The following is a 22,351-nucleotide window of genomic DNA, read 5'->3' as shown; positions in this document are numbered from 1 at the left end:
TCTTAACTAAGCTTTCCCTGTCTATAAGATCATTGGTGGAATGACAAAAGCAGCCCAAACAAAATGGATAAGTGGTCTTACAACAAAAGATTTCTCCTGTCTATAACATAAACAGTGCAAATCATTTATTAATTGCCATCCCTTTTGACCCTGCTCCATGCACTTCTTTGAGATAATAGTAGGCTGTCCATTCAAAGATTTGGCAATCATCTCCATTCTCTCATTACTTTATAACAATATCAGTGGTATTCATGAGTTGTTCATCATTTAACTTTAGCTCTAGCCACTTGATTTTTTTTTCTTTTTTTACTTAAGTTTTTGGGAAGTTACCAATAAAAGATAAGCTCTTTCAAAAGAGTAACTTAAATTTTTGTCTCTGTCATTTGAGTCATTGCTTTGCCCATACCAGTATTGAATGATTATTAAGTTATTGATTGGCATCACTTAATCCTTCGAAATTATTTGCAAGTCAAGTCTAGAGTAAGGAAGACTCACCTACTTGAGCTCATAACTGAGCTGAGATGCCTACTAGCTATGTGACCTTAGGCAAATCACTTAACCCTGTTTTGACTCAGTTTCTACATCTATAAAATGAGCTGGAGAAAGGAATAGTAAATCACTCCAATATCTTTGCCAAGAAAACATCAAATGAGATCATAAAATTTCATACATGACTAAAAGATGACTGAGTAATGAGAGCTCATTTTCCTTGGCAGACATTGAATGGGTTCCTTTCACTAGAAGTTGAAGAATCTTATTAGTACTTAAAAGAACCAGAGGAGGCTTCTGAGCAGAATACCTTCATTTTACTCATAAAGGAAATTGAGACCAAGATCAATTGTGTAATTTGTTGAAGGTTACTCATGCTATATATCTCTCTATCTCTCTATCTATCTATCTAGTAGCATTGAAGTACTGGTTCTCTTACTCTTAGCTCAAAATATGTTGTCCTATAACTCCAAATTCAGTATCCATTGACCATATTGTGTGAAAGTTGATGTCTTCTTCTTCTGTATTATTCTCTCAATGACATTTGGTTCTGATTGCTAAGTGTATTATTATGAAAATTATATCCTAGGATTTTTAGTCATATGATGATAGAATAGTAATTATGAGAAAATGGGTCTTTGTTGAATGGAGACATTTGAAATCCTTAAAAGAACTTTACAATCAGCCAAAGTCCATTTGACCTACTCTTTTTCCTCCTCAATTATATATCCAATTCATTGTCAATAAACATCAGGGAATTTGGACGTAAAAATGTTTTCTCCTAATTGCTAAAGGGTATTCACTGTGATGTATATTTCAGGCCTCATTCAAAGGCAAGAGTTATAAATCAGAATGGTACATTCCCCAAAGAGGTCTTGATTTATGAATGAATGATTTAGTTTTCCAATCTTGTCATAACTCAACTTGAACACAAGGATGTTTTAATAGAAAATGTACCATGCTTGGTATTTGAGGTAAAGGCCCTGATGTAGCATTAATATATAACATTATCTTCTAGGAAGATGGGAACATAATTCAGTCTGACTGATGAGTTTTCCAGCCCAGGAGTTGATGGAGGGACTGGACAATAAAGTGAGTTAAGACATATTTTTTAAAGTTAATGTTTTAAATATACAGCTATCTCTTTTATTTTTTTTTGTAATAAAGTACATGGCATTATTATTCCACAATAAGACTTTTATGTATTTTAATGTTTGTCTTTGTTGAATGGTACAACTTAGGTAGGTTGATACAAGACACATTGGATATATTTAAGCAAAAAATACAAAAGTGTTAACTTGGGAGTTTATGTGTTTCTCCAAAGAGGTAGAGTGCCTGCTTTTTCTGCTCTAATACATTTAAAACAACCTAGTTTATGATTCAGTTTAGATTTATTATTCTTCATTGATTATCTCATTCTGTTGAGGACATTCTAGATATAAAGGAGGAGACCCATGGCATCCATCATCAAGTGTCAAAGATCTGTCAGGTCGATGGCTCTTTTTGAACTCTTCTGTTTCAGAAAAGCATAACTGAGTGTTATAGGCAGGAATTTGACATTTTCTAGATGAAAATCAATTTTCTTTTATGTGTTTCTGAACTGAAGCGTCTGTTATGGTTTCATGAGCAATAGCTTTGATGTTGAGTAGTGGTGGGGGTAACAAACAAAACAAGATTTTAGATAAAATTGGCAAAGAATATCCTCCATGAAGAAGTGAAAAAAGGAAACTGATATTTCTATTTATTTATATGTCTATAAGTGTACATGTAGATGTATCTTCTACATATTTATGAATCTATTTATGACTATATGTATCTATCAACTCACTACTTGTATCTGTCTTTTAAGAGATATAACTGGGGGGGGGTGAATAGGCATTTAGCAGTGTATAAACAATGAACAACAATAATAATTTTTCCCCTGAGAGGGTAATTTTTAGGTTATTGATTTCATCAGAGTTGGACTACCCAAAGATTGAATATCCTTTTTTCCCCCCAAGAAGAGCTCTGATTATAATCTTAACAGAGGTGCCTGAGGTCCTACAAGTACTTCACTGTTGGTCCTACAACTAGCATATTATTGGAAGCAGGTATGGTACTTGGGTCCTTTTAATTCCAAATTTGTTTTCTTCTTCTTTAAACCATACTATTAAAAAAAAGCTTGGGATCAAGAACACTTACTAAGATATAAAAGGAAGACATTATGTTTCTTCTCTCTTGTCAACCCCAATTAATATTCCTTAAATCCCTCCTACCCTATCTGATGTGTTATAATCTTTCCCTTAAAAGCCATATTTATCTAAATAAAGAATAATAATCAAAATAATAAATGATCTCTCCTGTATTGTCTTTTGTAAGCACAAACCTTGCTTTGGAAAACAAAATTATTACTGACAGCTCTGATGATTTAAGCAAATTAGAAAAATAAGCTTAAAAATCAGTTCAGTTCTCATTAGAAAAGCTATATTTGACCAAAATTAGCTTTCAGATTTCTTACTAAGTAAATTAAAAAAAAAACCTGTAGCATTTTTTTTTTGCTTAGTGGGCAAAAACAATGATTTAATTACAGAATTTCCCAAAAATTTTATATGAGAAACAATTGGCCTGTTTCCCTCAAATTAAAAACTAAACACATTAAGAATCTTAAAATAATAACTTCAGTCCACCATAGTGAAAATTAATTTATAAGTAAATTTTAAAATTAATAAACAAATCAAAATTAAAGACTGGTAAGCATTCTATGAAGTACTTGTAATGTGTTGGGCATGATGTAAATCTCTGGGGATGCAGGAAGACAAACTAATCATTATATAACTGCTCTCATTCTATATCATTTGTTTCTGGGAGAGTAATACAGTTTATATATATATGTATGTAATACATATTTATATATGTAATACAGTTTATATATATATATATATGTATGTGGGTGTGTGTGTGTGTGGGTGTGTATTTTTTTTAAACCCTTAACTTCCATCTTGGAATCCATACTGTGTATTGGTTCCAAGGCAGAAGAGCACTAAAGGCTAGGCAATGGGGATGAAGTGACTTGTCCAGGGTCACACAGCTAGGAATTGTTGAGGCCAGATTTGAACCTAGGACCTCCTGTCTCTAGGCCTGGATCTCAATCCACTGAGCTACCCAGCTGCCACAAAGACAGTGTATATAATAGACTAGTATCCACATATCATTGTAAAAAATATGTGAATCTAGCCTTCATATTATCAAATATTCCATGTATTTTTCAAAGATATGAGCAAACATTCCAATGATTTCATAGTAGGATAACAGATATCAGAATTGAATAATTATTTTGAAATATATTTAATGACTTTATGTTTTCAGAAACCAATAATGCTAGCTATTATACTAACAATGTTCCCCATTCTTTTTTAAATAGCCATATTCAAAAGTTATTTTGTATAAGTGTAGGTCTATAATGATAGTGAAGAATAATATAATAACATGATAGTACAATTAAAGATAATTAGTAGCAATTTGACCTACTTGAGAGAAGACTTGACCTGTTTGAATTCTCTCCCTTCTGACACTGTGTGTCGATAAGAAAACCACTTAATCTCCCATAGATTTAGTTTCCTCATCTTCAAAATTAGAATGAAAATTCTCATGCTACTTAGCTAACAGTTTTCTTGAGAAGGAAAAAAATGGCATGCATGCATTCCTCTGGGAATGGTTTATCCTCAGTTATTTCAGGAAGCATTTAGTTAGCATTTATTTCATGCTAAGTACTGTGCAAGGCTTTGGTGATATAAAGAGGGGCCTAAACAACCTTTTGGCCTCAACAAGCTCACAATTGGTGAGGAGTAACATTCAAATGATATATGTATAGGCTTGTGGTATACAGGAAAAAATTAGAAATTATCCCTAGGAAAAGTATTAGTATTTGGGGAGTGGGGAAGGGGACAAACAAAGCTTCTTTTGGAAAAGAGAATTTGATCCAGGGAATACAGGCAATGGAGATCAGGAAGAAGGGCATTAAAGTTATTAGGGACAGCCATGGAAAAGACACAGAGATAGAAGTGGCATTTGGTGAGCAAAAAAGAGTAAATAGGCTAATGTTACTTAATTATGATAGATGTGGAAGGCAGTAATTGTAAGTATACAATTAATGTAGTAAAGGGACACATTTTAGGTAATAACTGGTCCCGCTCAAATGTCAGACTGAGGAAATATTCTTCAAAACTAAATATTTCATTTTTCACTGATGACAATCTTCATATGGCTCTTTGGTCAATGTCAGAAGACATGTACCTTTCAGAACTAGTTTCCTGATCTTAGAGGTGGTGTGGTTTTAGGCAATGGCAGAGGGAGAAGGATCTCCCAGTGTGCAAAACTTGCTGAAGTATGTTAGAAAAACAAAATTTGAAAAACAAGAGAAAAACCCAGAAAGAAATATTGAAATGAATATATCAGATCTGGGCCCTTTCTTAAAATTGTGGCTGTTGCAGGAACTGACCAATCAAAGAAAAGGTCTGTAGTTATGGAAGGAGCTTCTAGGGCAGGAATTCTGGTGGGAAGTAATGATGCTAGCATGCTTAGTAATGGGTAATGACTTCTGGGAAGGGAGGTGTGGATCTTGAAAACATAAATCCAGAGAATCAGGAACAGACCCAAGAGAGAAATAAAGAAGTTAGCACATGACCTGCTTCAATATATCCTTAAAGTTGAGGTTATAGGCTAACCTGATTGATTGGGCCAGAGAGAAGGAGAGATCTTCTACAGTGAAAAAGTTTCTGGGCCACTAAAATCCTAAACAACTTATCTAACAAGTTTGTGACATTAATTTTTAATTTGAAACCAAGATTATTTTGACTCAAGATATAAAATATACCCACAATTCTATGCTGCTTATGTATGGATACTCTCCTTCAATTGCTTCCTCATCCACATCATTGTTAATTATATTATATATGTGTGCAATATAAGTATATATTGCATATTATATTACTATATAAATAGGATTGATGAAGAAAAGTTAACAAGCAATGATGAACTGCCATCTATGTGCCAGGCACCATGCTAAACTCTCTACAAATATTATACCAGTTGATATACATAACTCTGGAAATGGGAACTATTATTATTATTATGCTAGAAGAAATGGACATATACTGAAGTAAAATACTTTGCCCCATATCACATACTCTGAGGCACTGTTGTTGCTGAAACTACTGTTGTTATCATGGTAGTTGTTGCTGTTAGTGTTGGATATGAGTCCCCCTTATTTTTAAATTCATACCCAACTCCTTATAACCAAACTCTCTTCACCATATAGGTTGGCAATTAAAGAGAAATTCTGTGTTAAAGAGTTGCCAGAGTCCCTGAGAAACCATGACTTGCCCAGGGTTACTCAGCCAATAGGTTTAGGACACATAATGACCACATTATGACTTCCTGCTTGTCTGTCTTGCTTGACCTGCTGACACTCAGAAACATTTTAAGAAAAATGAAATTTGTTTCACATTATCAACCTCCTACTGGAATGCATGACTATGGTAATGACTTCTTCAATATTCTAAGCCTCCCATGTTGGGAATTATTCTAGCTTTTTATTTGTTGCTGCCTACAGTTTTCACACCTTTCATGAAAAAAAAATGGAATTACCTAAAGGATATAATGGCGGCAAGCTGTGCCTTGCTTCAAGGTAAACTCTGAGGCTGAAGAGTTGTGAGTATCAGGGAATGAAGAGAAAATAGAGAAAGCTTGCTCTGCACTGAACAGGCTTATAATTGCGCAATCTATCATGTTAATGTACCTGAAGCTGAGTAGCCTTGGCTGCATTTTAAATGAATTAAATAATTGAAACCCACGATCATAGATCCTCCGTCCAAGTACATTTGCTGCTGTTTTGATACTAATTATCAGCATCACTCAGACAATTACTCCCCTAACATATTTATGGAGTGTGCACTAACTTCTATGTTAAGGAAGCTCTAAATGGGCCCAGCATCTTGGTCCAGGGTAATTTTCTTCCTAGCTCAATTGTCTCTAATATCTACAGAGGTGGAAAATTCATAACATGTGACTTCAACAGAATCCATTTATCATTTGGAGACAATTGTTTCAGAAAAACAATTCAATTTTAGTTATGTATTCTTCATCTTCATCTGGCAAAGAAGATGTTGGTCTCCACCATATCAAAGGTCATAGGGTAGAGGAAACTAGTTAGAAATGAAAAGGATTTGGAGACAGAGAAGATATGTTAGAATTCATATTCTTCCACTTACTACTTGAGCTTCCCAGGGAAAATTGATTTTATTTCAGTTACTTTACCTGTGTATTTATTGTTTGGCTCTACACAGAGTCTCTTCCAGTCTAGAGTCCTGTGCTATTTTAAAGCTGAAAAGGAACACAAGGAACATCCAATCTCTTTCCCTCATAAAGAAACTGAGATCCATAGATTCACCTTGACCTAAGACAATTCTGGTAGTGGCAAATCTTGGATTTGAATTTATGTCTTCTGTCTGGAAACCAGTATAATCTCTACTGCAACAAATTTTAACATTTATAGTTTTCATGTTAGTTCAGGGAAGTTAATAATTAAAGAAGTCAATCATATAATATGTCATAGAAAGTTAAAAATCTTTTACAAGAACTATTAACAGTTTTAAGTAAGGTGAGTTCCTTTGTATGTTTTTATACCCTAAATATTTACTTTATTTGATTTTAAAAAGTTAGAGTAAATATATGGGTTACTTCAAGTAGAATTTACATAAAAAGAAGCAACTATTTTTTACTTATCCTTTTTTGAAAGCTTTTTGTTTCAGAAGCATGAATGATATAGCAGATAATATAAAATCATAACATCCAAAGTTGTGTTTTTGAGTACAAAATTATTGTTATATTCTTATCTTCTTTGAGAGAAAATATTATTTCTCTTTGCTATTCAGTCACAAGAAGAGATATCAGCACTGACAGAAAAGATCTCAAAGTGGCAGAAATGTTTTTGGACACAGTAGGCCTAAGAAGCTCATCCTCGAAATTGTAAAATACCCATGAAAAGGAAGGAATAAGTCTTTGTGACATATTGTATTTTTCATCATCTTTGGGATATAAGGAAAAAATGACAGGCAATTTGGGGGATACAAGGTGAATGCTCAGGACATTATTTTGAAATTTAGGGGAAGTTTGAGTATTATACATGTGCCAGATTGTACAGTAGCATATTGGAATAGACAATTATTTTCTGACATCAAGATAGTGGAAAAACACCTAAGGAGGTAAATTCTACCTCTTCTCTGTAACATTTATTGACTCCTATTTAATTAAAAAATAATTTGGTTATATAAGTGGTCAGCACAATGTGACACGTAGTAGGTTCTATATAAATATTATCTCTTCCTATTTCTACTATTGATTAATAACAATGGTAATAACACTGACAGAACCTGGTAGATATGGGGTTTAAGGAGAGGTTGATGCATAACAAAGCCATTCAATGTTCAGGAATGTTATAATTTAAAATGTTTTAGGAACAAAGAAAGTTTATATGACTTTAAAATGTTCACTACATTTTCCTGTCTGTCATGGGAAAAAAAAGTGAGCAAAGAGAAGAGTTAAAAACAACAATATTTATGTAACTAGGTCATCCAAAGAGATGTCTGATTTCTACCTCTGCTTGGAAATGAGGATAAGCTTAGATCCTGAATTTCTCAATCCTATTATTAGACCTGAAATTGTGGGCATATGTATGTGTGTGCACCTGCCTGTGTGTCTGGTAGTATGCATATATGTTTCATTGTTTAAAACATCCTTTTTAATTCTAAGTACAGAATACCTCAAATCCATTAAGGTCATCATCTAATGTTTCATCATGGCATAGGCATGATTATGTTCCTAAAGCAGATACTAGAAGCTAGTAAGTCTTTGTATATAATTCTGGTTCTGGTCAAGCTATTTGTTGCCCCAGGGCCAAGCTAACTGAGTTCAAAGAAATTCATTTTCATCTCAGCTGAGGATATATGAATGTTTCAGTCACAACTGCTCATGAAAACCATCAACTGAGGCATTCAAATGCCCCTCATCTGCCATAAAGAAAGGAAAACCCATTTTGATGAAATCACTAATCTATTCCTTGAAATATTAAACATGAACCTTGCCACCATTTTGACTTCTTCAAAGATTAGTATGTTTCTCCCTTAGTAATTAATTTTTAATGTTTAGCTCTAAACTGAGCTATGCTTCATCAACAATAACCTTATTTTAGTTGTTATTTTGACTCTGGTGCTTTGTCAATATTATAAGAAATCCTAAAAGCCTGTCAAGTTAAATGAGACTTTCCACTGTCCTGTAATGTCTTTTGGGCTCACAAATCCAAATAAAGAAGACCTCAGGTTTTTGTTTCAAGGCAACTAGACTTAGTAATCATTAGCCCACATAACATGATACATAAAGAAAAAAAATTAACATTTCATAGAAGATTAATGTATAGGTAAAAAATGGCTCACCCATTTGCATAAGCAAGATGGAACATGCCACTAAAAGGGGGCTCTATGTTTCTTCCTCTGTTGATAATTGGCATCATAATATGAATAAAAATAATTCTCTTATTCGTACCAAATACTAGTTGCCATTGCCCTATACTAATGGAGATGTTTCCTATACTTGTTAATCAACAAATTAAATCCATGTCCATGCATTCAAAAACTTTGAATATAATCTAGTTAAAATAAGACATCAGCAAAATTGAACTTCAAAATTAACACAATTATTGCAATATTTATTTGTGAATGTGATTCGTTATTATTTTTCTTCAGATCATTGATTTTATCATTTTGAACATCCTGTAGCCCACCCTCCCAGACAGAAATACCCCTCATTAATATATATTGCCAAATCCTGTGTTATTTATAATGAATGCTCACAGTTCCTGAGAGGTTTATCCATCGATCATCAATGTTCGTTAAGCACTTATTAAGTGTTAACACTTTACAAAGTTCTGAAAGATTAAAGGATCAAGTAAAAATAGCTCATGCCCTCATTGAAATTATGACTGTTTTTTCTGCGTTAGAGTTATTTTTAACTCTTTTGTAAATGTATACCAAATAATGAACACCCCTCTATATAAAAAACAGAAGTTTTATAGGATAGACAGAAAACTGTGTTTGCTTTATGAACATTTTTTAAAAAGTAATTAATCAATTCTACACCCTATTTTTCAAAGCTGATGGAAGAGGTGAGGTGACTTTTATTTGATAACACAGACAGTATGAAGCCAGAAACAGTATTCCAACCAAGTATTTCTTAGCTCCAGGCCTGTCCTTTCATCTACTATGCTATGTAATACTTTGCATACATAGAAATATATGTGGCATAGAGTTGTGGGAGCTCAATTTCATCTTGAATACAGTTTGGAAAGCATGAGAATTTATCTAGTAATTTGAGAGAAAAGACTATATTTCTCAGTATCCAGGGATTTCAAGGCATAAGATAGGAGAACCAGAACTCCCAATGGTGTTAAATTAACAGAGCATAGGACTAATAGGAACAGAAAGGCAAATTTCAAGGGTACTTCCAGGCTGATCATATATGGAGACATAACTTTGTCACTGGATGCTAAAAAGTAGACAACATCATAGTTCCAGGATTTGGACAGCATAAAGCATCCTTTATTCTTTCTTCTAAACAATGAATTGAAATTTTGATAGGAAGAGAAATAATGAAAATACTTAGAGTAGCAATGTTCTCTAGGTGAGGACAACCTTCTTCCCTAATGATTTCTTTCGTACCATTTTCCCATGGCTATATAGATTTTCTAAAACAAGTTACTAATGGTACCATGACCATGGCAGATTCATCCTTCCTGTTAGCTTCACTGAAATAGCTGCCACAATCTCCAAGACTAGGCTTCCTACAAATAAAAACTATATTCCTGAACCACAAAGGCAAGTTGGGAGAGGAGACAGAGGAGGTAAGAACTGTGAAATAGAGCCATTTCTATACTTTAGCCATTGTCTCAGATTTAGACCTAGAAGCAATCTTAAAGAGGTCATAATTTCCAATCTTTCCTTTTGGAGATGAGGAAACTGAGGTAATGAGTAGTCAACTCACATTAAATGGTATGTTGGGCCCAGGATACTGGTGAAAAAGGGGGCAAAATTATAATAGAAAGCTACAGAATTATTGAAGACAGTCCTCTGATTCACTAAGTGTGGGACCTAGAAAAGATTGTACCATTCTGTGCTCCCTATCATAATCACTTTTTTCTTTGTTTGTTTTTGGCAACAGATGAATATTGATTGTGCTTTATTTCTCACTTGTTTTGATTTTTTTTAAGATAGTGACAAAGGGACTGTGAGAAAAGAGTTAGAAGAGGATATGACATGTGTGTAACCATGGTTTGGGATGAAGAAAGGGATGATAAAATCACTGAGAGGTTAGTTGATGAGATGTTTGTTTCCCAAAAAATCTCCCTAAATGTCACAAAGACTATGAAAGCAAGCAATGTGGAGTGCTTAGAGCTTGGTCAGATGTTGAAGAAACCAACTGAGGCATCTACAGTTATCTTTTGAAAATTATATTTTCTAGTTTATATGTTGATATAATTTTAATAAAAATATTTTACATATTTTGTAATCCATGCTCTTTCCCTCTGTCCCTATAACCCCTTACCCCTTTCCAAGACAACAAGTAATGTGATATAGGTTGTAACATATTTTCTCATGCAATATATATTTCCATGTTTGTCATGCTACGAAATGACACATTGGGCTTACAATTGAAAAAATTATGGAGGAAATAAATTGAAGAATTATATGCTTCAAGCCGCACTCAGACACTGTCATTTCCTTCTAATAGTAGGTAGCCTTTTTCATATTGAAATCCTAAGAAATGTCCTGGATCCTTGAATTATTGGTAATAGTTAAACCATTCACAGTTGATCATCATAATTTATTGCTGTTACTGTATGCAATATTCTCCTGGTTCTGCTCACTTTATAGCATTTAATCTAAGTCTTTACACGTTTATTTTGGGATCACCTTGTTCATCACCTCTTAAGGTCCAATAGTGATCCATTACAATCATATAGCACAATTTGCTCAGCCATTCCTCGATTGATTGACATTCTTCAGTATCCAGATCTATGTCATCACAAAAAGAGCTGCTAATAAGATTTTTGTGTCAATTTCCCCCCTTTTTTCATATCTTTCGGTTATGGAACAAGTAATCATATTGTTGAGTCCAAAAATAAGCACAGCTTGATGACCCTTTGGGCATAGTTCCAGATTGCTCTCCAGAATAGTTGCCTTAGTTAACAGCTCTATAAACAGTGCATCAGTTTCCGAATTTCTCCACATGCCCCCCAATATTTATCATTTTCAGTTTTTGTCATATCAGCCAGTCTTATAGGTGTTAGGTGGTAACTCAGAGTTGTTTTAATTTGAACTTCTCCAATTAACAGTGATTTGTATATCTCCAGTTACCTTGACTTGCTTAGCATCCAACTTATACACAAGACATTAAATTCATTGGTCCTCTAAAAATGAAGGAAGAACAACAGCAGCAACAAGCCCCACTCTCGCTCTTAAAGCATCATCATTCTATCTGTTTCATTCAAATGGAATGATACAGAGAAAGTCTGAAGAGAGGTCATAAAAACAACCAGAAAAATTACTACAGAGAGAATTTATATTGATAGCTAATGTATAGATAGGGCTTTCAAGTTTACCAACTGCTTTAAATGTGTGGACTCATAATTTTTTTTTTCACTCAGAATATCTTGCGCTATGTTTTTATAATGAATATAATATTCAATTATTTGGGCTATGATAATTTAACATGTATGAGTATCTTTACCTGGGTTGATATTAATTTATTTTTATTTATGAGAAATAGAGAAATATTAGTAGAATTTACATAGTTTGGGCCATCCTCATGAAGAATAGACTATTGCAAAACAAGACTAATTAGGTGGAGAAAAGGTCATCTTCCTAGTAGTGTACTTTGGACTTTGAGTTCTCTCAACTTCCCCTTAAATTATTAATTTTGTTGTTTTTATTTTGGGTATCAAGAACTTTGAAGTGAAGAAAGTATTATTTATAATGTCATTTTCCCCCATTCCACATTTTAATCATGTTTTTTGCTGGCTTTAATATTCCTTTTTTTCTCATTGATTTCTTTCTTAATAACTATTCTTTTTCTTGTTTGTTTTAAATCTTGATTTCCATAAACATTGAGCATGAATGGGTACTCATTTGTAGGCTGAGGAATGTGTGAAGTATCGTTCTCTTAAAATTAATGTAATTTCATTACACATGAAAGAGAATTTGCCTCTTGAAGTCACCTCCCACAGAAAATTTTAGTATTTCTTTGATCTATACCTATATTCATGAATATATGTATGTATCAAATAAATGAATATAAACATATAAAGATATATGTTTTACCTATATTCATATTCTTTTTTCCATTATGAAAGATATTCTTAGAGGTATAATCTATATTCATGACAAAAAGGAATATATGAAATAATTAAATAATACCAAGTTTCTTATATGATATGTGATCTAATTTCACAAGTTTTAAACACATATTCATTACAAAATAATTACTATTTATCTCCCTCAGTAGTCTTTGGCCTGTTGGGTATATTTCCAATAAAATTTCCAAAAGTGAATATAAGCCTACCAGCAGTGATGAATAAGAGGCTATATTTATCTACTTCAGGAAAATGTTCAAGTTCATTTCTTTTGTACTGCCTACTCTTGTCAATTGATATGTATATATCAAAGGGTGCAAGGATTTATTTTTGACCTTTTCAGTTGTTTTCTACTGTGAATTATTGGCTCCCTCCTTCACTGTCTACCCAAAGTTTGACAGTTCTGGGCTTTTTCTCCCTCCCTCTCCATTTTTAGCTTAAACCTCTCTTGATCACATTGGCAGTCATTTAGGTAGATAGTCCCCTCTGCCCTTAAGATAAGAGATGGGCTCAAGTGGGTTTTAAACAAATATTCATGAATATACACCCATATATACATATTGATTTAGGCAGATAGATATCCATATTCTTGTTAAATTTAAAAGAAATTGACTTCCAGGTAAGCATGGCTGCAGAGTAGATGCAGCTGGCTTCCTCTCCTCAGTCCCAATTGCACAGATGAACTAAAGATACTGCCCCCCAAAAAAACTTCCTCATGAGAATGGAGAGTCCCCACACTAAGGCACAGCACTGAAGGTAGGAGGGACTCCAGCATTTCAATAATATAATGGAACGAAAAGCTGACCCACCCTTCCCCCACCAACCATGCCGACAGAGCCAGAGTTTAAATTGGCACTGGCCAGAATCAACGAGTGAGGGGGGGGCACCCCAGGACTGAACAATAGGCAGATCCAGGTCTGGGGACCTGAGTAAGACCAACAAGGACCCCCTCCTGTGAGTAGTAAAACCCGAAACCATGGCAAGTGGGCAAGGGGAACTCAGATAGTGGGCTCCCAGAACCAGTGTGCTATAATCAAAGAGTGGTTGAAGGGATCCCCTGAAATGAGCAAGGGGCACCCACAATTCTTGGGAGTTAACTAAAAACACCAAAGACTCACACCTAAGAGCAGTAAAATCCGAAACACTGACAGGCAGGGGAGGGTAGACCCTGAGCTTCCCCAGGAAGATAGCCCGGCTGTGGTGAACAGAGAATTTGCCTGAAGCTAAAGCTTTGAGCATTAAACCCTTACACTGAGAGCCAGCCATCCTCACTCAGATTTCTGACTGGAAAGGGGAGAAAAAAAAACATAGAGATGTCTAACAGTGCACAGGAGCAACAGCCTCCAAACACCAAGAAAAGAAAGAAGAAGGGGGTGACATTGGACACATTTTATGGAGCAAAAATACAAAATACAGAGTAAATAGAAGAAGAAACACAAACAAATGCTCCAAAACCTTCCAAAAGAAATGGAAATTCTCCACAAGTTCTTGAAGGACTTAAATGGGAAATTATCAAATAGATGGAAGCTTTCTGGCAGGAAGAATGGGAAATAATACAAAAGGTACTCAGCAATCTGAGGGACCAAAATATGCAAATTCAGAAACAGCTCAAAGCCTCAAAAAGAAAAAGGTCAGAACAAACTGAAAAGGAAAACTAGTCTTTAAAGGTCAGAATTAGGCAACTGGAAGACAATGATCTTGTAAAAGATCAAGAATTAATAAAGCAAAGTCAAAAGACTAAGAAATTAGAAGATAACATAAAATGTCTCACTGACAAGGTAACAGACCTGGAAAATGGAGGAAGGAGAGACAATCTGAGAATCATTGGCCTACCAGAAAATTCAGAAATAAACAGTAATCTTGACATTATAATACAAGATATCATCAAAGAAAACTGCCCAGAGATCCTAGAACAAGGGAACAAAATATGCATTGAAAGAGTTCACAGAATACCCTCTACACTAAATCCCCAAAAGTCAATTCCCAGGAATGTAATTGCCAAATTCCAAAGCTTCCAAGCAAAAGAAAAAATCTTACAAGAAGCCAGAAAAAGACAATTTAGATATAAAGGAATACAAATCAGGGTCACACAGGACCTAGAAATTTCAACTCTGAACCACTATAAAGCATGAAACATGATATTTAGAAAGGCAAGAGAGCTGGGTCTTCAACCAAGGATTAGCGATCCCTCAAAATTGACTCTATACTTCCAGGGGAAAGTATGGGCATTCAACAAAATACAAGATTTCCAAGTATTCATAAAGAAAAGATCAGAGCTCTGTGGAAAGTTTGACATCCAAACACAAAAAGCAAGAGAAACATGAAAAGGTAAATATGAAGGAAAGGGAAAAGGAGAAAAATGTTATCTTTTTCTTTTATTCAAACTCTCTTCTATAAGAACTACATTTATATCAAATTCTATATATAAATATGTGGGGAACATATAATGTGTAACTCTCAAAAATTGTATGCATCATTAGAGTAGTAAGAAGAATCACCCATAGGGAAAGTTTGGGGCATCAAGACGACATGGAGAAAGGGGGGGGGGAGAAAAAGGGAGAGGGGAATGGTCAATGGTACTAAGATATACTCCAAGAAATAGAAAAGAAAAAAAAAACTAAATAGAATAAACTTTCGCACACAAAGATACACATGGAAAGGTGAGGGGAAGAATTCTCCTATAAGAAGGAGAAGAAGAGAGTTTTTACTTAAACCTTACTCTCAGTGAAATCAAATCTGAGAGGGAAGAGCATCTTGATTCATTGGGATCTTGAATTCTATCTCATCCAACAGAGTAAGGGAGAAGGGAAAACCAAGGGGGTACAAGGGGAAGGAACACAAAATGGGTGGGAGGAGAGGGGGGAGTGCGGAGGGAACAGAAAGGCAGGGGCTAGAAAGGGAAACATTTCAAGGGAGGGGACTACGTGGACTGATTTAAAGTAAATCACTGGTTTAAAAGGTTATAGCTAAAGAAGAAAGTTCAGAATTAGGGGAGGATATCAAAATGCCAGGGAATCCACAAGTGACAATCATAACTTTGAACGTAAATGGGATGAATTCACCCATAAAACATAGACAAATAGCAGAATGGATTAGAATCCAAAACCCTACCATATGTTGACTTCAAGAAACACACAAGAGTCGGGTAGATACTCACAAGGTCAGAATTAAAAGATGGAGTAAGACCTTTTGGGCCTCAACTGATAGAAAGAAGGAAGGAGTTGCAATCATGATATCTGACAAAGCCAAAGCATAAATAGACCTGATTAAAAGGGATAGGGAAGGTAAATATATTTTGTTAAAAGGGACTATAGACAATATGGAAATATCACTAATCAAAATGTATGCACCAAATGGTATAACACCCAAATTTCTAAAGGAGAAACTATAAGAATTGAAGGAGGAAATATACAGTAAAACCATATTAATGGGAGATCTGAACCAAACACTATCAAATTTAGATAAATCAAATTAAAAAATAAACAAGAAAGAGGTAAAAGAAGTGAAAGAAATCTTAGAAAAATTAGAGTTAATAGACATATTGGTGGTAGTCTCTCAGTAACAGAGAATGATGATTGTCTTTGTGCATTTTTGTGCACAAAGACACTTGTGCATGAAGATTTAAGTGGAAAAGTCGATGCACAGAGACAGTCCAACTATCTCGGCGTTGGAAGCCTGGGTCCAGTGGCACAAAAAGTCATTACACCTGGAGACTTCTTCAGCTGCATTGGATGGTTATGTTGTCTTTTGTGCTCCAACATGCCCTAAGCACTCCACAGTGCCTTGCTGCATCACCATCTCAGCCATTGAACCTTCTTGTTGGTTTCTTCCGCCTGTTCTGCCAAAACAGTCTTCACATGCTGGGTGAGCAAAGCTCTAGTTCACCAGGGGTCAATGACCCGATAGCTACCCTCACAAGGTTTAGCCGGCCTGTCAAAGCCATTGCCCCGGGTGTGGCCCCTGCCGCATGCTACCAGCTACTGGGAGCCACAAGTGAGAGCTGGGTTTCATGTGAGGGTCAGAGGCTGGAGAGCTGCCCTAGGAGGGCACAACAAGCCCTCCATACAAAAGATATTACTTCTCCCTAAGCACCCCAATTAGCGAAGAAAAAGAAATCGAAGGCATTAAAATAGGCAAGGAGGAGACCAAGTTATCACTCTTTGCAGATAACATAATGGTCTACTTAAAGAATCTTAGAGATTCAACCAAAAGACTAATTGAAATAATCAACAACTTTAGCAAAGTTGCAGGATACAAAATAAATCCACATTAGTCATCAGCATTTCTATATAATTCCAACATAGCTCAGCAGCAAGAACTAGAAAGAGAAATCCCATTCAAAATCACCTTAGACAAAATAAAATACTTAGGAATCTATCTCCCGAGACAAAAACAGGAACTATATGAACACAACTAAAAAGCACTCTCCACACAACTAAAACTAGAACTGAGCAATTGGAAAAACAGTAATTGTTCATGGGTAGGACAAGCCAATATAATAAAAATGACCATCCAACCCAAAATTATTTATCTATTTAGTGCCATACCCATTGAACTTCCAATTTTTTTTTTTTTTACTGATTTAGGAAAAAAAAACATAATAAATTTCATTTGGAAGAATAAAGGATCAAAGATATCCAGGGAAATAATGAAAAACTACAAAGGAAGGTGGCCTTGCAGTCCCAGATCTCAAACTTGATTATAAGGGAGTGGTCATGAAAACAAATTGGCACTGGCTAAGAGACATAAAGGAGGATCAGTGGAATAGAATTGGGGTAAGTGACCTCAGCAAGACAGTATATGACAAACCCAAAGACCCAAGCTTCTTGGACAAAAACACACTATTTGACAAAAACTGCTGGGAAAACTGGAAGACAGTGTGGGAGAGATTAGGTTTGGACCAACACCTCACACCCTACACCAAGATAAACTCAGAATGGGTGAATGGCTTGACAATAAAGAAGGAAACTATAAGCAAATTAGGTGAAAAAAAGAATAGTATACATGTCAGACCTGTGGGAAGGGAAAGACTTTATAACCAAGCAAGACATAGAAAGTCACAAAATGTAAAATAAACAATATTGATTACATCAAATTAAAAAGGTTTTGCACAGACAAAACCAATGTAACCAAAATGAGAAGGAAGAAACAAATTGGGAAACAATCTTCATAACAAAAACTTCAGACAAAGGTCTAATTACTCAAATTTATAATGAGCTAAATCAATTGTACAAAAAAATCAAGCCATTCTCCAATTGATAAATGGGCAACGGACATGAACAGACAGTTCTCAGCCAAAGAAATCAAAACAATTAATAAGCACATGAAGAAGTGTTCTAAATCTCTTGTAATCAGAGAGCTGCAAATCAAAATAACTCTGAGGTATCACCTCACACCTAGCTGATTGGCTAACATGACAGCAAAGGAAAGTAATGAATGCTGGAGGGAATGTGGCAAAGTGGGGACATTAATTCATTGCTGGTGGAGTTGTGAATTGATCCAACCATTCTGGAGGGCAATTTGGAACTATGCCCAAAGAGTGATAAAAGACTGCCTGACCTTTGATCCAGCCATAGCACGGCTGGATTTGTACCCCAAAGAGATAATAAGGAAAAAGACTTGTACAAGAATATTCATAGCTGTGCTCTTTGTGGTGGCCAAAAATGGGAAAATGATGGGATGCCCATCAATTGGGGAATGGCTGAACAAATTGTGGTATATGTTGGTGATGGAATACTATTGTGCTATAAGAAATAATGAAGTGGAGGAATCCCATGGAGAGTGGAACAACCTCCAGAGCAAAAGGAGCAGAACCAGGAGAACATTGTACACAGAGACTGATACACTGTGGTACAATCAAATGTAATGGACTTCTCCATTAGTGTCAATACAATATCCCTGAACATTCTGCAGGTACCTAGAAGAAAAAACACTATCCACAAGCAGAGGACAAATTGTGGAAGTAAAAACACCGAGGAAAAGCAACTGCTTGAATACAGGGGTGGAGGGGACATGACTGAGTACAGACTCTAAATGAACATCCTAATGCAAATACCTACAACATGAAAATGGGTTCGAATCAAGGACACATGTTATACCCAGTGGAATCGTCCATCAGCTATGGGAGGGGTGGTGGGAGGGTGGGAGGAAAAGAAAATTATCTTTGTTTCCAATGAATAATGTGTGAAAATGTCCAAATAAAATAATATTTAAAAAAATTTTTAAGAGAAATTAAAATGTTTTACATTTGGAGCTCTATGGACTGAGAGCAAGGTCTAGAAATAAGAGGTCCTGGGTTCAAATCTAACCTCAAATGCTTCCTTCACATGTGACCCTTTTCAAGTCCCTTAACCCCCATTATCTACCCCTTACTACTATTCTGCCTTGGAATTCAGTACATGGTATTGGAAGTTAAGGGTGTTTTGTTTTTGTTTTTTTTTTAGAACCCTTACCATCTTTCTTGTCATCAATACTCTGTATTGATTCTAAGGCAGAAGAGTGGAAAGGGCTAGGCAATGGGGGTCAAGTGACTTCCCCAGGGTCTCACAGCTGGGAAGTATCTGAGGTCAGATGTGAACCCAAGACCTCCTGTCTCTAGGCCTTACTCTCAATCCACTGAGCTACCCAGTTGCCCCCTAATGGTGTTTTTTAGAAAATGTTTTTTAATTTATTGAAACTTCTAATTATGTTAAAAAAGGTAATTTTTTTTAACGGATTACTATTGTCAAATAAGGAAAGATTCTTCTCCTCCTGATCCAAGCCACTGTGAATAGCTTTTAAAATGCAAAAATTTCTACTTCAAAGGAATATAGATACAGTATTAGGAATGTACACATATTTACATTTCTATTTACATACATGACCATTTTATATCAGCTTTTCATATGTGTTTATAAAATGAACACATGTATTCATGCATATATAGAAACATTCTAATCAATAAATTCTGGTATGTACTCATTCATTTCTGTCTCCAAGATTCTCAGAATTGTTAAAATAAATGTAAAGCTTCTTCTGGAGCCATAGGCTGGTTCCAATGAGTATCAAGGCCACCAAAGTAAGCATTTACAAATTGATGCCTTACTCACTTTTCCTACCATATGAAATTTTATGAAGAGTTTTTAGTGTGCCCGTGTGGTCCAATGATAGCTTCTTGAAGACATTAATAAATAAGAATGATTTATAGATGGTGGCCAGGTTTTCTGTAGTAAACTGATGAGAAAGAGATGGGATAGAGATGGGATGGATAAAAGAAGCACAAAATGGGCAGGTGTGAGTGTAACACACTTGTCTTTTCTAAGGTAGCATTCACCATATTGATAACAACCAAACATCCTTACAGTAGTGTGGTCTCTTCCCAAGTCCTAAGATATTCTTTTGAACCAAAAAAGGCATTTAATGTTCATTGAATTTCTAGTTTCAGCCCTTTCTCACACATCATCAAACAAAAATTTCAAAGGAAATGCTGAATTTTAGTCCCTTTTTTTCCTTAGAATTAAAGCAACCCAAATTATCTAATCAAAACGTGAAGGTGGAAGATTATTATTTGAGGCTAAGTCCTTTATTAGGTCACAAATATAAGGCAATATTAAAAGTTTCAATCCTAGAAATTGTAAAGATTAAAATTTAGGGGAGACGGGGAGACTGAGGCATCTGAGGCATCTGAGGCAAGTAGAAATTAGTTTCTCTCTGCAAGGAGTATTATATTTTTTAGAGGTTTATTAAAGGTTAAAGATGAAAGAATATACAAGTAAGAAACATGTGCCTAGGCCAGAGGCCTAGACAAAATAACCTCACATCACGCAAGAGACCGCCTGCTCCAAAACAGAAGTCCAAAAAGAGCCAAGAGAGAGCCCCCTCAAAAGCCTTTGAATCAGCTTAAATACCTTCTTGATCTCGGCCCAGGTGAGATTACAAGGCATTCTGGGGAAGTGGAGCAAAGGCTCGTGGGGATTGTAGTCCTGTATTCGAGTCTATTTTTTACAAAATGTTCAGAAATTAAAAGCGTTGTCTGAATATGACAGTGATAATGGGCTGGTTCAATTCTGCTGCACAAAGCAGCACTTTTGTAAACATATATGGGGGAAGGTTTATTTTTCAGTTTTAGTACATTTTTATAAGATAGGCTCATTTATTAAAGCCACATTTGTTTCATTTTCTCATTGTGTTAGGCAATATTCTTGCTTTTATTGGTAACAGCAACAATCAAATGCCTCAGTTTGTTCTGGCTCAGATTTTGCCTTTTCATCCATTTATATGGTGATGAAATAAATGTTCTGAGCATGCCTTCCAGTTCTAAACAACTTCAGCCAATAGTATTATTTGGTATTATTGTTGCCAGGGCTTCATCTATGAAACTCTATTTTTTTCCTTTTATCTTTTTGTAATTAAGAGTTATATTGCACATTGCATAGAAGCAGCCTAGGAACCAGGATGATATGGGATATGTGTTGACATTCACTCTACTAATTGGATTTATGACCCTGGGGAATTCATATTTGCAATTTTTTTTTTTTTTGCTATGGGAAACTGCTTAAAATTCTAAGTTAAAGAGAAAATATTAGCTGATACCTGTAGAATGAGTTTCCTGATCCATGAATTTCCTCTGCCAACAATATCATATGATTAGATGCTCTTTTAAACTAAGGGACAGCCCTTGCATATTTGATGGAGAACATGTCTTCAAATTAGGAATCAATTGTGTTTTCAAGAAATAACCCTCAGGATTGACTTGATGTATCTCATCTCTGACACATACAATCTGCATGATCCTGGTCAAGTCACTTTCATTTTCAGTTGTTCAGACAATTATCTATATGTATATGTATATATAGAAATATGTTTAAATACATGTATAGTTACAAAAGTCATCGCATTTTTAACATTTTACAATACACATATTCCAAATTTGTATTTGAGAATACATGATGTAATCATACAATTATAAAATGTGCAAATATATAGTAATTTTATAATTATTAAAATTAAATATCAATAATAAAATATTATCCTTTAGGAGATTTATTAATGATCATTAGAAATAAAGGAATAAAAGGAATACAAAATAAAAACTACATGCCCATGGCTAATTAGCCTTTTAAAATCCCCACACTTACCACCACCATGCTCAGGAGAGGAAGACAAAAAGTGTGAGGATGGAACTCTCACTCAGTTTATCCCCTACCCTGAAAGTATGTAATGATAGGAAGTCAGTGGGCTCCTGGGAAATGTAGTTCTTTTTTTGGGTAACAGATTTCCAATTACACAATAATATAAATATATTTATAAATACATATACATATAAATATAATTTTATATAAATGTATTTATAAAGAGTTAACTGTTTTACTTGATTAGATTTCTTTGTACTCCTATTGCTACATTTTATTTAAAATAATATTCCTAGGATTCACCAGACAGCTC

The 22,351-nt window shown here is 34.9% G+C and overlaps 1 protein-coding gene across 1 annotated transcript in view; it reads left to right on the top strand.

Annotated features, from left to right (window-relative positions):
* The first annotated feature begins 321 nt into the window (after positions 1-321).
* The window catches only part of PCDH15 (protocadherin related 15), a 1,570,906-nt gene continuing 1,548,876 nt past the window's right edge, over positions 322-22,351 (top strand). Inside the window, exon 1 of the mRNA XM_056795634.1 lies at positions 322-1,581. The gene's annotated coding sequence lies outside the window, so the exon portion shown is untranslated. The remainder of the gene's footprint in view (positions 1,582-22,351) is intronic.

This window comes from Monodelphis domestica, chromosome 1 (assembly GCF_027887165.1).
Source record: "Monodelphis domestica isolate mMonDom1 chromosome 1, mMonDom1.pri, whole genome shotgun sequence".
Lineage (NCBI taxonomy): Eukaryota > Metazoa > Chordata > Mammalia > Didelphimorphia > Didelphidae > Monodelphis > Monodelphis domestica.
Note: the sequence above shows the minus strand (reverse complement) of the source record. Positions and strands in the feature narration are given on the sequence as shown.